Genomic DNA, 11,810 nt, shown 5'->3' with positions numbered 1-11,810 from the left:
ACTCAGAAGTGGAACCAACTAACGCACTAGAATCAAAGAGCTGCGCCTCCTTCTGCAAAGGAGAAAGGACATCAAAAGCATTCGAAGTACTCTTCGACTGTGAAGGAGCCTGCCCTGAAGGAGGAACAGCAGCAGGTGGAACTCGACGCGCAGGCCGTCTCCTTCTACGACGCTTAGGGCCAACAAAAGTCTCAGCATTAGGGTCCTGATGACCCTGGACCTCATCAGAAATGACACCCTCCTGGGATGACGGACCCGAAGCAGCAGTCTGAGATGGAGGGACTGGACCAAATGACTTAGCCCGGATCGGCCGGGGATTCTTGCCATGAGAGTAACAAACACTCGTCGCATGTCCCAGCATTTTGCAATCAGTGCAATAAGCCGGGATCCTCTCATACACAACCTCAATCTCTTGAGTGTGATCACCCCAGCCCACCCAAATGTGCTTTACGGGAGGCTCCAACACATTAATTTCCACACACACGCGAGCATAGGCCCCACGAGACACCTCAGCAGTGTGGTCATCAACTTTGATAGGCTTTCCCAAGAGCTTGGCAATAGCACAAAGGCTTTTTTTCTCATATAAATGCAAAGGTAATTCCGGAAGTCGAGCCCAAACTGGCGCAACTGGCGACTCCGCCTGAAACTTGAATTCTGGTGTCCATTTAGAAAAACGGATACCAAGTGAGCCAACCATCATATTACCACGCGCCCAAAGCCGTGCGTAATCCTCTTCACAAGAAAGAGTAATGACCATGAAACCCCGGGGTAAAAATTTCAAATTGAACGGTCTGACCAAACCCACTTTGCCAAAGGCAACAGAAATCATCGAATTGGGCACCACAGACCGATTCCCAGAAATTTTACCCACCAAAGCAAATTTAAATGGCTCAATAAGGGATGAAATTACCTTATCCGGGAATAAAATACCCGGTTTCCCATCCAAAAAAGAAGGCTCGAGAATCTCCTCCATCGAGTTGAGAACATCATCAAAGCTATTCTTCACCGTACGAGGAGACGGGGGAGCCAAAACGTCCTTAAAAGACACATGAGGAGAAACAACTTTCGAACTTACATTGACCGCAGAAGCACCAGATGTGACTGCCGAGTTGACCCACGACACTTGACTAAGAGACTCAACCGAGTTGACTCGGCCCTGACCCACCGGACCACCACCGAGGACCGGCGACGTAGCAGCGAACATGAAACCGGTGTCGGAACCAGCAGAACCGGGCGGCGGAGGGGTGAACTCGGTAAACACAGTAGTCGGAAACGGTGAAGAAATCGGAAATTGGGCGTTTCCGATTGCCGGACTGAAACCAGAAATTGAAGATACCGGGATATTGCCCATGACAGGGGGAGTAAACGCCATGGAGGAATTGAGCAATGGAGGTGCGACGCCGGAGGAATTGAGCAAGGAAGCCGTCGCGATCGGTGAACAGTGACTGAAAATCGTAGATCTGAAATTGCCGTCGCATACGAACGGCGTTGGGGCTGATACCAGAGGCAAACTGATCGTCTGGGTGAGGGGATTCAAGATCGGGGTTCCATTAGCAACGAGGTTGCCGGAGATGGCCGGAATTTGGAGAAAACCAGACGGCGCAGACGTGAACAGTGGCGCCGAGGACAAAAACGAAGAACACGGCGGCTGAGGTGAATAATCCGGTCGCGCATGGGTATCACTGGAAAGCTGACTAAAAACCGATACAGGAGAAGTACCTCCGGTGCCGGGAAGAGCAGCGGCCGCCGGCGACGAAGAAGAAGTAAAAACAGGCGAAATTTCGATCTGAAAATCGGGGACGTTGCCGGAATCCAATCGGTCTGAGATTTTGGTATGTTGATCGGCGAGGGGAGGCGGTTCTAATGGGGGTGGTCGCCGGCCGGGATCCGGCGGCGGTGACATGGCGGCGGTAATGACGTGAATAGTGCCAAATTGGGGTAATTTTGGAATTTTTTTTTTCTTGAGAGCGTTTTTTCGGTTTGGTTTTGGTTTTTCGGTTTAGGGTTTAGGGTTTAGGGTTTAGGGTTTAGGGTTTAGGGTTTAGGGTTTAGGGTTTTTTTTTTTTTTTTTAAATAAAACACCGCTGGAAGCGGGGGGTTAGGCAGACCCCTACCTGTATATATCATCAAAACAAAAATACATCATAAAACCTAACGAGAGGGGGACTATACCAAGACCTCTCGAAAAGCTACCACACAACACACAGAAAACAAAATCTAGGGTGGCAAATATGTGAGCCAAAAACTAATCCCTAGGTAAGGAGCATAATAGAAATGAACGTCCAGAAGCGACGCTAAATACATGAAAATAAATCGAAACCTATCTAAACAGTAGAAATCCGGCTCAGAAGTAGGTGCAAAAGGCCACCGATGGTACCCATCTCTGAGCCATCTGCCAGTGTGATGCCAAACTGAAAAATACATCCTAATCCGAGATCGGTCCACTGTACACGATCTGGCAATCAAAATATTATGCAGCTGGAAAGTCACTGTGCTAAAACGGTCGAAGCACAAAAGAAGGACCGCAATCCAGCGAAAGTCAGAAAAGCTCCAAGACCCAAGGAGAGGGAGAAAACTGACGGAGCTCATAAAATCAGAAATCCAAGCATGACTGTAACTCTGAAAGAAGATGCAACCAATAGAGAACAACCAGAGCCACCAAATCACGGAACGAAAGTAGAAACCATATAAATCCCGACATGAATGAGACTCCGGGCCAGAGAGACCATAGAAAAAGATCATCCAGAGCCACCATAACAATCGGCCAGAGAGCATAAAAGTAATAAAGCGGCGGGCAAGGAGAAGCCTGCAGTGAGCGCCGGCCGGATAACAAGAATGATCCAAAGAAAAGCACCAACGCGGAGAGTGCTGGGACCCGCCCAAATCCAAAAGAACAAAACAAGGAGAGTGCAAGTGTCTGGGCCAACTTGCACATCTCAAATGAGATATAAAAAACAACCTCCAAGGACAAAAGACCTGCAAGAAAAATAAATACATATATATATAAAAAGAAAGAGAGCCAAAAGGAAGAGTGGGCTGCAAATGGCTAAGAATATCTGGATCTGAGGTATGGAAGCCCTGAACGATCAGAACGGGCAAGGATGGAGATGTGGCTGGGTAAGGAAGGACCTATCTCTAAGGAAAACTGCCTAAGGTCATGAGCCCTAACCGCCAAAGCATCCGCCACCGAGTTACCCTCCCGGTATATATGCGAGATATGAACCATCCGCCCCCTCAAGAGAACCAAAATCCTAGACACAATGTGATCCAATCCCCAACGACACTGACGAGAGCGGAGGATCTGAATAGAAATCTGGGAATCAACCTCAATCCAAAGAGGGAAAAGAGAAAGATCAGAACAAATAAGGAGACCCCTCCAGACTGCCCAAAGTTCTGCTCGGCTAGTGGATCCAGCTCCAATGAACTCACTGAACGATAACAAGACCCGCCCAGAATGATCACGAACAACGCCACCAACTGTAGAATCCCCTGGATTCCCTCTCGAGCTCCCATCCACATTAAGCTTAAAACAACCGGACGGCGGCTTAAGCCAACGAACAATCGCCGTCCGATGATATCTGTGTAAGCAAACCGAAATCCCCAGTAAGTGCGCCACGTGGAAGAAACCCATCCAATGCTTGGGTTTGATAGTACGCGCAGAATGGGCGAGGCGCAGGTAAGATAAAATCTGGAACTTCACCGTCTCCCCAGATATGGAGAGCTGGCGATGCTTCGCATCATTCCGAGCAGTCCAGAGAAACCACAAAATAATGAAAGGGAGAAACTCCCTCACATGGCCCCCTGGAGCCCAGACCAGATTCCTCTTCCACGCACTAAGGAATAACCTGAAATCCTCAGTGTCAGGGATACGAACCCCAAAGACCGCACCAAAAAAATGCCAAACAGGCCTAGCCACCGGGCTGCGAATAAACACATGCGTGAATGTCTCAGACATATCACAACACTGACAACGAGACGCTAACGCAAAGCCACGGCGCTGAAGCACCTCATCAACTGGGAGCCACTGATGCCAAAATCTCCAAAGAAAGAATGACATCGTAGGCCTCAACCAGCTACCCCAACAGGCGCGATTAATACCAGAGATCGGAGCGCGCAAACGGATCAACTCCCAAGCGGACTTGACAGAAAAAGCACCATCGGAGCTATGAATCCAACGAGCCGAATCCAACTCTCCCAAGAGAATCGGGACCAAAACAATCTGCTCCGCAATAGAAGGAGCAACTACTGAACAGAGGAGGTCAAAATCCAAGGTTCCCTCCGAAAGAAAATGGGAAACCCGAGCACCACGATCCCCACAGACTTCAGTCTGACTGGACAGAGGAACATCTCTGAACCAACAATCATCCCAAAAAGAAACATCTCCATGGCCGACACGCCAGCGAATACCACTCTCCGCACGAGGCCTGATCTGGAGCAAACGCCGCCAAGTGGGAGAGATAAAACCACGAGAAGAGACACAAGCTGGGTGCGCCAAGAGACAATATTTCCTCATCAAAAATTTGGCCCAGAGGGAAGATCCCTGCCTGAACCGAAACCACAGTTTTATGGAGAAGCTATCCACGAGATCTTTCAATCTGCGGAAGCCAAGACCCCCCTCTTCCACGGGGAGGCAAGCCCGAGACCAACGTGCCCAATGCCATTTCTTCTCCAAGGGCCTAGACCCCCAAAGAAAGGCATTAAAGACTCGCTCAAGATTTTCCATGACAGCCAACGGAGGCTGAACAACCTGAAACAAATATATGGGCATCGAGAGGAGCACACTACGAATGAGGGTCATGCGGCTCCCCGGAGAAAGAGTACGAATCTCCCAACCCTCCAGCCGCCTCCTAACAGACTGTAAGAGGGGCTCAAAAAGGGAACACGTCCTATTACCCCGAAATAAGGGAACTCCGAGGTACATGATCGGCAGATGACCCTCCGCAAATCCAGTGATACGCAAAAGTCTAGAGCGAAGGCGCTCTGAGCATCGCGAAGGTAAAATCAGGGAACTCTTGAAAGCGTTCACCAGCTGTCCCGAACAGTTCTCATAGTGATGCAGAAAGTCTAAAAGACGCTGCATCCCACGAGACCCACCATTGGCAAAAATAATGATATCATCCGCATAGGCCAGGTGGGAAATCAAAAGATCACAACTAGAATGATACCTAATAGCAGGATGACGCAAGTAGAGTCTGTCAAGGCCACGCGAAAGATACTCCGCCCCTAAAATGAAGAGAAGGGGAGACAATGGGTCTCCCTGCCTGAGTCCCCTGGTAGAACCAGAGAACCCCGAAAGAGAACCATTGATATTAACGGAGAAATGACAATGAGAGATACAGGCCGAGACCAACGCCACAACCTGCTCAGAGAAACCAAAATGGCGCAAAATAGCAAAAAGGAAAGGCCATTGGACCCTATCATAGGCCTTAGCCATATCCAACTTCAAAATAACATTACCACCACGAGTGGGAAGATTGAGACTATGAGTGAGCTCCTGAGCAAGAAGGATGTTATCAGAAATCATCCGTCCCGGAACAAAACCACTCTGATTCAAAGAAATAAGTCTCTCCGCCACAGCCCGCAAACGAGAGTACAACAACTTAGAAATGATTTTGTTCGTGACATTACACAGGCTGATCGGACGGAAATCCGACCAAGCCCGAGCACCCTCGACTTTTGGGATCAAAGTAATCGTGGTGGCAGTAAAGCTCTGAGGCAGGGGAGAGCCTCGGAAAAAATCCAAAACCGCATCCAACACATCCTGATGAACTATCTCCCAGCAATGCTGAAAAAACGCCGAAGAGAAGCCACCAGGGCCAGCCACACTGTCAGGAGAAATGGAGAAAACAGTCGCACGCACCTCCTCTAAGGAGGGGGTAGCAGTAATCCCATAATTCTCCTCATCAGAAATCACCGAAGGAAACCCCGAAAAATCAGGACAATCAAGCACAAAGGGATCCCCAGTGAGTAAGTGCTGAAAAAATGAGGCACCCGACTGCTGAATCATCTCAGGAGACGTCAGGCAAATCCCTTCATCCCATATGCGGAATATCTTATTCGCCACACGCTTCTTCTTAACCATGTTATGAAAGAGTTTGGTGTTCCGCTCACCATCCTCAAGCTAGTTGCATGCAGCTTTTTGTTTCCAAAAATCCGCCTCCATGGCGGTGACACGAGCCAGATCCTCATTACGATCGGACAGAGTAGTCCAATTCGAATCAGAAGGATCGGCCTCACAGGCAGTCTCAGCAGAACGAACCGCACTCTCAGCCTCAGTGATTTTATCAAAGATGTTACCAAAAACATCCCGATTCCACCACATGAGGTGATTCTTAAGACGCTTCAACTTGGCAAAAAGACGCGGCATGCCAACCAGACTGCAAGGCAAATTCCAATTGAGCCTCACAGTCTGCAAAAAACCATGATGCCGAAGCCACATACGCTGAAAGCGAAACGAACTCGGCCCACGGGCAGAAACTGGAGCGGTAACCAAAAGCGGACAGTGATCAGAAACAGTACGGGCAAGATGTTCAACTCGAATGGAGCTGAAATGATCCCCCCAATCAACGGAAACCATAACCCTGTCCAACCGCTTCCAAATGGTCTTATTCGTCCAAGTGAACGAAGACCCCTCATAGCCAGCATCAACCAGACCAGAATCCAAAATGAAAGTGTTGAACTCCTCCATGGGTAGAAGCCTACCACCACGGGTGCCCAAACACTCAGAAGCATCTCTGACGACATTAAAATCGCCCCCAACCAGCCATGGACCCAGAGCAGGCTTAACCTGAAGAAGGGAAGCCCAAAGATTTCTACGCTCAATGTAGTCGCAGCTGGCATAAACAAAAGAGCAGAAAAACTCAGTCGGCAAAAAAGGAGCAGAGACCTTGAGGTGCAGAAACTGAGCATGATCAAAAACACACTCAGCCCTCACATCAGCAGTAAAAAACGCCCAGATATGACCAGAAAGATTCGAAATGACTCTAGAAAAGCCCAAACGGCGAATCATGAATCTCTGGTCCAACTCAATCATCGGCTCCAAAATAGCCAGAACCTTAACCTGCTTCTCTTTCACAAAGGCATGCAGCCTCTGCTGGGACTCCGAATTCCGAAGTCCCCTGATATTCCAGATCATGAAATTCATAAAGAATGGGCATCAGGATCACCCTGTCGCCTCTTGGACGAATCCTCAAGATCGTCCACCTTCCTCTTCTTCACCTCAGACATGCCAATGTCTGGAACACCAGACGCGGAGTGTCGATCAAACCCTGTGCCGGGGTCCTCCTCAGACACCTGTCTGGCAACGAATTCAGAAACAGGGGGCCCCTGTCTAGCAAACAGTTCCTCCACCATGGAGGAAACCTCCGGAGAAGCAGGAAGGGAAGGAATCGAATGGCTACTATGATTCTCGAAACAGATAACAGAATCAGCAAACAACGTAGCCACCCCAACTTTCGGAGAGCCCAGCTCATCCGTACAATTCGGAAAAGGAATAGACTCCTCATCTTCAAAGACCTGATCAGTAGACTGAGCAGGCACACCAACCGAGCCCGAAGGGAGAATCTCAAAGGTGGATGTGCCCGAAAAAACAAGACCAACATCCACTGGAGAAATCTGCTCCAAGGGAGCATCACCAGGTAAAGCAGCATCCACATCCCCTAAGGGAATAACAACATCAAGACTGTCTCCAACAACCATGTAATCACTACCTCGCTCCGCCTCCGCCTGCCAAGGTGACAAGACATCAAAAGCGTTCGAAGTGCCCACCGGGACTACATGCCCAGCAGGAGGAGCCCTCACAGAAGGGACACGAGGAGCAGCCCGCCTCCTCCTCCTACGCCTGGGGCCAACAAACTGCTCAGGATTCGGGGCCTGAGGACCCTGAACCACCTCAGTGGCCACACCCTCCTGGTGTGTCTTGCCCACAGTATCTGCCTGAGTCGGAGGAACAGTACCAGCAGGCCTGGTCCGGACTGGACGGGGATTCTTTCCATGTGAATAACAAACAGTGGTCGCATGCCCCAACATCTTGCAATCAGTACAATAAGCTGGGATCTTCTCATATACGACCTCTATCTCCTGTAAATGATCACCCCAGGACACCCAGATGGATTGGACAGGGGGCTCCAATACATTGATCTCCACACAAATGCGAGCAAAGGCCCCCCGAGTCCCATCGGCTGTATGATCATCAATCTTAATGGGAGTGCCCAAAAGCTTCGCAAGAGCACAAAGGCTCTTCTTGTCATAAAGATGGAGTGGTAACTCCGGAAGTCGGACCCAAACCGGGGCAAGTGGAGACTCCGCCTGGAAATTGAACTCCGGGGTCCACTTGGAGAGTCTGATACCCAATGGACCAATAAACAGACTGCCTCTAATCCAGAGACAGGCATAGTCCTCCTCACAAGAGAGTACAATCACAAGGAATCCCCGTGGCAAGAATTTCAAGGTATACGGTCTCGTAAACCCGAAATTGGCAAAAGCCGTAGATATCGCATGATTGGGCACAATCGATCGGTTGCCAGAAATTTTACCGACCAAAGCAAACTTAAATGGTGCAGATAAAGATGAGATGATCTCATCCGAGAAGTGAATGCCCGGCTTACCGTCCTTAAATGACGGTGCGGGCATCTCATCCATCGACCCAAGAACATCTTCGAAACTGTTCTTGGTCGTCCGAGAGGACGACGGGGCCAAAACTTCACGAAATGACAGTGGAGGGGTAACTGTAGCAAAAGGACCAGAAAAACCCGAAGAAGTACCTGGAATAGTAGATCTGACTGGCCGAGCTCGCGGGTTTGACTTCGAAATGTTGACTGTTGACTTTCCGGTTGACTTTCCTACCAAAGTACCACCGTGAAACGGCGCCGGCGTGATGAACACAGAACCGGTACCAGCCGGAGCAGAACCGGACGGCGGAGGGGTCAAATCAGAGGGAACAGTAGCCGGAAATTGAGACGAAATCGAAATTTGGGCGTTTCCGGCGACGATGGAATTATCACAAATTGAGACTACAGATGTCTTACCCATGGCTGGACGAAGAACACTGGAAGTTTGATTGACAAAAGACGCCGGGACGGCGCCGGATTAGAAAACGAAGATGACGCGTGCAAGCCGTCCGCCAGAACATTCTTAGATCTGAAATTGCCGACGGATGCGAACACCATTGGAGCGGATTCCGGTGCCATTGTCTTCGTCTCAGAGTGGGGATTCCAGATCGGGAGTCCTTTATCACAGAGGTGGCCGGAGTCGGCCGGAATTTGAGAAAAACACTGCGCCTGGGCAGTGAACAGTGCCGGCGAAGATGAAAACGGAGAAATCTCTTCACCGGCGGAGGAAGGAAGTCGCGGAGTTGTGGCAAAAGCTTCACCAGGAAGAGGCGAGACTATTGGACTATGTCTGACGCCGAGAGGAGTGACGGCCGGCGCCGACGAAGCAAGAACAATCAAAGGTGTTTTTTCAGTCGCGAAAATGAGCGGGCTGCCGGAATCCGTTTGAGCTAAGATTTTGCTGGTAGGGTCGCCGGAGGATGGTGGTTCAAGTGAGGGAGGTGGCCGGCCGGGATCCGGCGGCGGTAGCACGGTGGCAATTGGACGTGAATAGTAACAAAGGTGGTGTGTTTTTTCTCACGCTTTTAGTGTGTGTTTTTTGAGAGCATTTTTGGGGTCTCGGTTTAGGGTTTAGGGTTTGGGGTTTGGGGTTTGGGGTTTGGGGTTTGGGGTTTCGGGTTTGGGGTTTCGGGTTTAGGGTTTAGGGTTTCGGGTTTAGGGTTTCGGGTTTAGGGTTTAGGGTTTAGGGTTTAGGGTTTAGGGTTTTTTTTTTTTTTTTTTTTTTTTTTTTTTTTTTTTTTTTTTTTTTTTTTTTTTTTAGCTAAAAAGTTTATTTATTAACAAATAAAACCTAACGGAGGGGGACTAGACCAAGACCTCCGGAAAGGCTATATCACAATCATAACATAAAAACAGAAATAAAGACATACTACAACAGGGCAACCTGAAATAAAGCACAACAAAAAACAAACAAACCAGCGAGTGCCCCGGAATACATCAGACAAATAGAACAAAATGGTGAGCAAGGAGAACTCTGCAGTGAACGCCCACCACATACCGCCAAAAATGCGGAAAACGAAATCAGCCTGGATCAAGAGGTCGCCCATAGGGCAAACTCGCCTGAGCCGCCTTCTGCCTATAATAACGCCGCTGCTGAGATCGCGTACGGCCCGGAAGTGGTAGAGATAAACATCCTTCACTCACTGAACCCATCTCAAACTCTGGCAGAGCAGTAGAAACAGGAGTATCACCCACAGGATCCGGAACAGCAGGGGCAATCTCAACAGCCGGAACAGTAACAACCACAGGTACAGTAACAACTGCTCCAGAAGTAGATGCCACCTCAACCATATCCGTGGCCTGAGACGAGATAATCGGATCCAAATCATCGTGAGACAGACTACTCACCGCAGCATTCTGCTCTGCCGCAAGCTTACTAAGAAGGGACTTAAACCTTTGGGGACGGGGTTTAACGGTACCCGAAGTCTCACCAGGACCTGAAGCAGTGGGTAAATCTTGCAGTATCTCATAGTAATTCTTCGTCGAAATGGGCCGAGCCGGATCTTTCCTCACAACAGGTCGGCGTCGGGGACGCTTGGAAACATGTCCTATAAAATCAGTATCATCGGACTGTGGCGGGTCAGACGCAACACCCTGAGGCTGCTCGGAAGGAGGCGGAAGCGGGGAATCCGATGCAACACCCTTACCATGAGGTCGGGTCCGGCGCGGGCGAGAAGACTTTCCATTACGAGAGCAAAAATCAAGTGAATGGCCCAACAACTGGCAATGAGAACAATAATGGGGAACTTGCTCATAGACCACCTCCACAACCTGACTATGATCACCCCAACCCACCCAGATACGCTCCGGACGAGCCTGAAGAACATCAATCTCAACACAAACTCTAGCAAAAGATCCTCTAGTCCCATCAGCGGTAATCTCATCAATCTTAACTGGATTACCTAAAATCTTAGCAATAGGAAACAAGCTCTGTTTAGCATAAAGATGCAATGGCAAATCAATAAATCTGACCCAAACAGGAGCAATAGGAGAATCCGCCTCAAACTTGAATTCGGGAGTCCATTTCGAAAAACGAATCACTACAGACCGAATCGAAACAAGAGGCTGAGTCCAAAACCTCAAATAATCCTCCTCACAGGAAAGGGTGAGAACCATATACCCACGAGGAAGAAAACGAACAGTATGAGAACCCAACAAACCAATACAAGAGAAAGCAGATAATATATCAGAATTGGGAGTCAAACCCCGGTTCCCAGTGATACGCCCTACCAGAGCAAACTTAAAAGAAGCAGAGAGGGACGAAATAACCTGATCGGGAACAAAATTCCGGGAATCCCATCTCGAACAATCGGAGCGGGCACATCATCCATCGATGCAGCAACATCAGCAAAACTCTGAGCCTGCGACGGTGGAGAGGAACAGACGCAAAACCATCCCTGAAAGACACCGCATGGGAGGGACAGAGCGAGGAAAAAAACAAACATGCCGGAGCACGGGGATAGGAGAAGGCAATTGACTTGCTGTGCCGAGGTCAACCCGCAAGGGTTAACTCAGAGAGCCGACCGAGTTCACCGGAGAGTCACCAAACTGAGCACCACCTAATGCCGGAGAGGAGAATGCGAAGCCGGAACCGGCCATACCACTACCCGAACCGGCCGGAACGATTGTGACTCGGGACGAAATCGGTGATGAACTCGAGCCAAGAACACCAAATGGGCGTTTCCGATCTCTGAATAATTT

General features: G+C 49.4%; 1 protein-coding gene across 1 annotated transcript in view; it reads left to right on the top strand.

The window, feature by feature from the left end:
* Positions 1-260: 260 nt before the first annotated feature.
* The window catches only part of LOC142541362 (uncharacterized), a 54,459-nt gene continuing 42,909 nt past the window's right edge, over positions 261-11,810 (top strand). The window contains exon 1 of the mRNA XM_075647906.1: positions 261-266. The gene's annotated coding sequence lies outside the window, so the exon portion shown is untranslated. The remainder of the gene's footprint in view (positions 267-11,810) is intronic.

The sequence above is a fragment of the Primulina tabacum genome, chromosome 4 (genome assembly GCF_025594145.1).
Source record: "Primulina tabacum isolate GXHZ01 chromosome 4, ASM2559414v2, whole genome shotgun sequence".
Taxonomy (NCBI): Eukaryota; Viridiplantae; Streptophyta; class Magnoliopsida; order Lamiales; family Gesneriaceae; genus Primulina; species Primulina tabacum.
The sequence above is the reverse complement of the archived record's forward strand: the minus strand, read 5'-3'. Positions and strand labels throughout refer to the sequence as shown.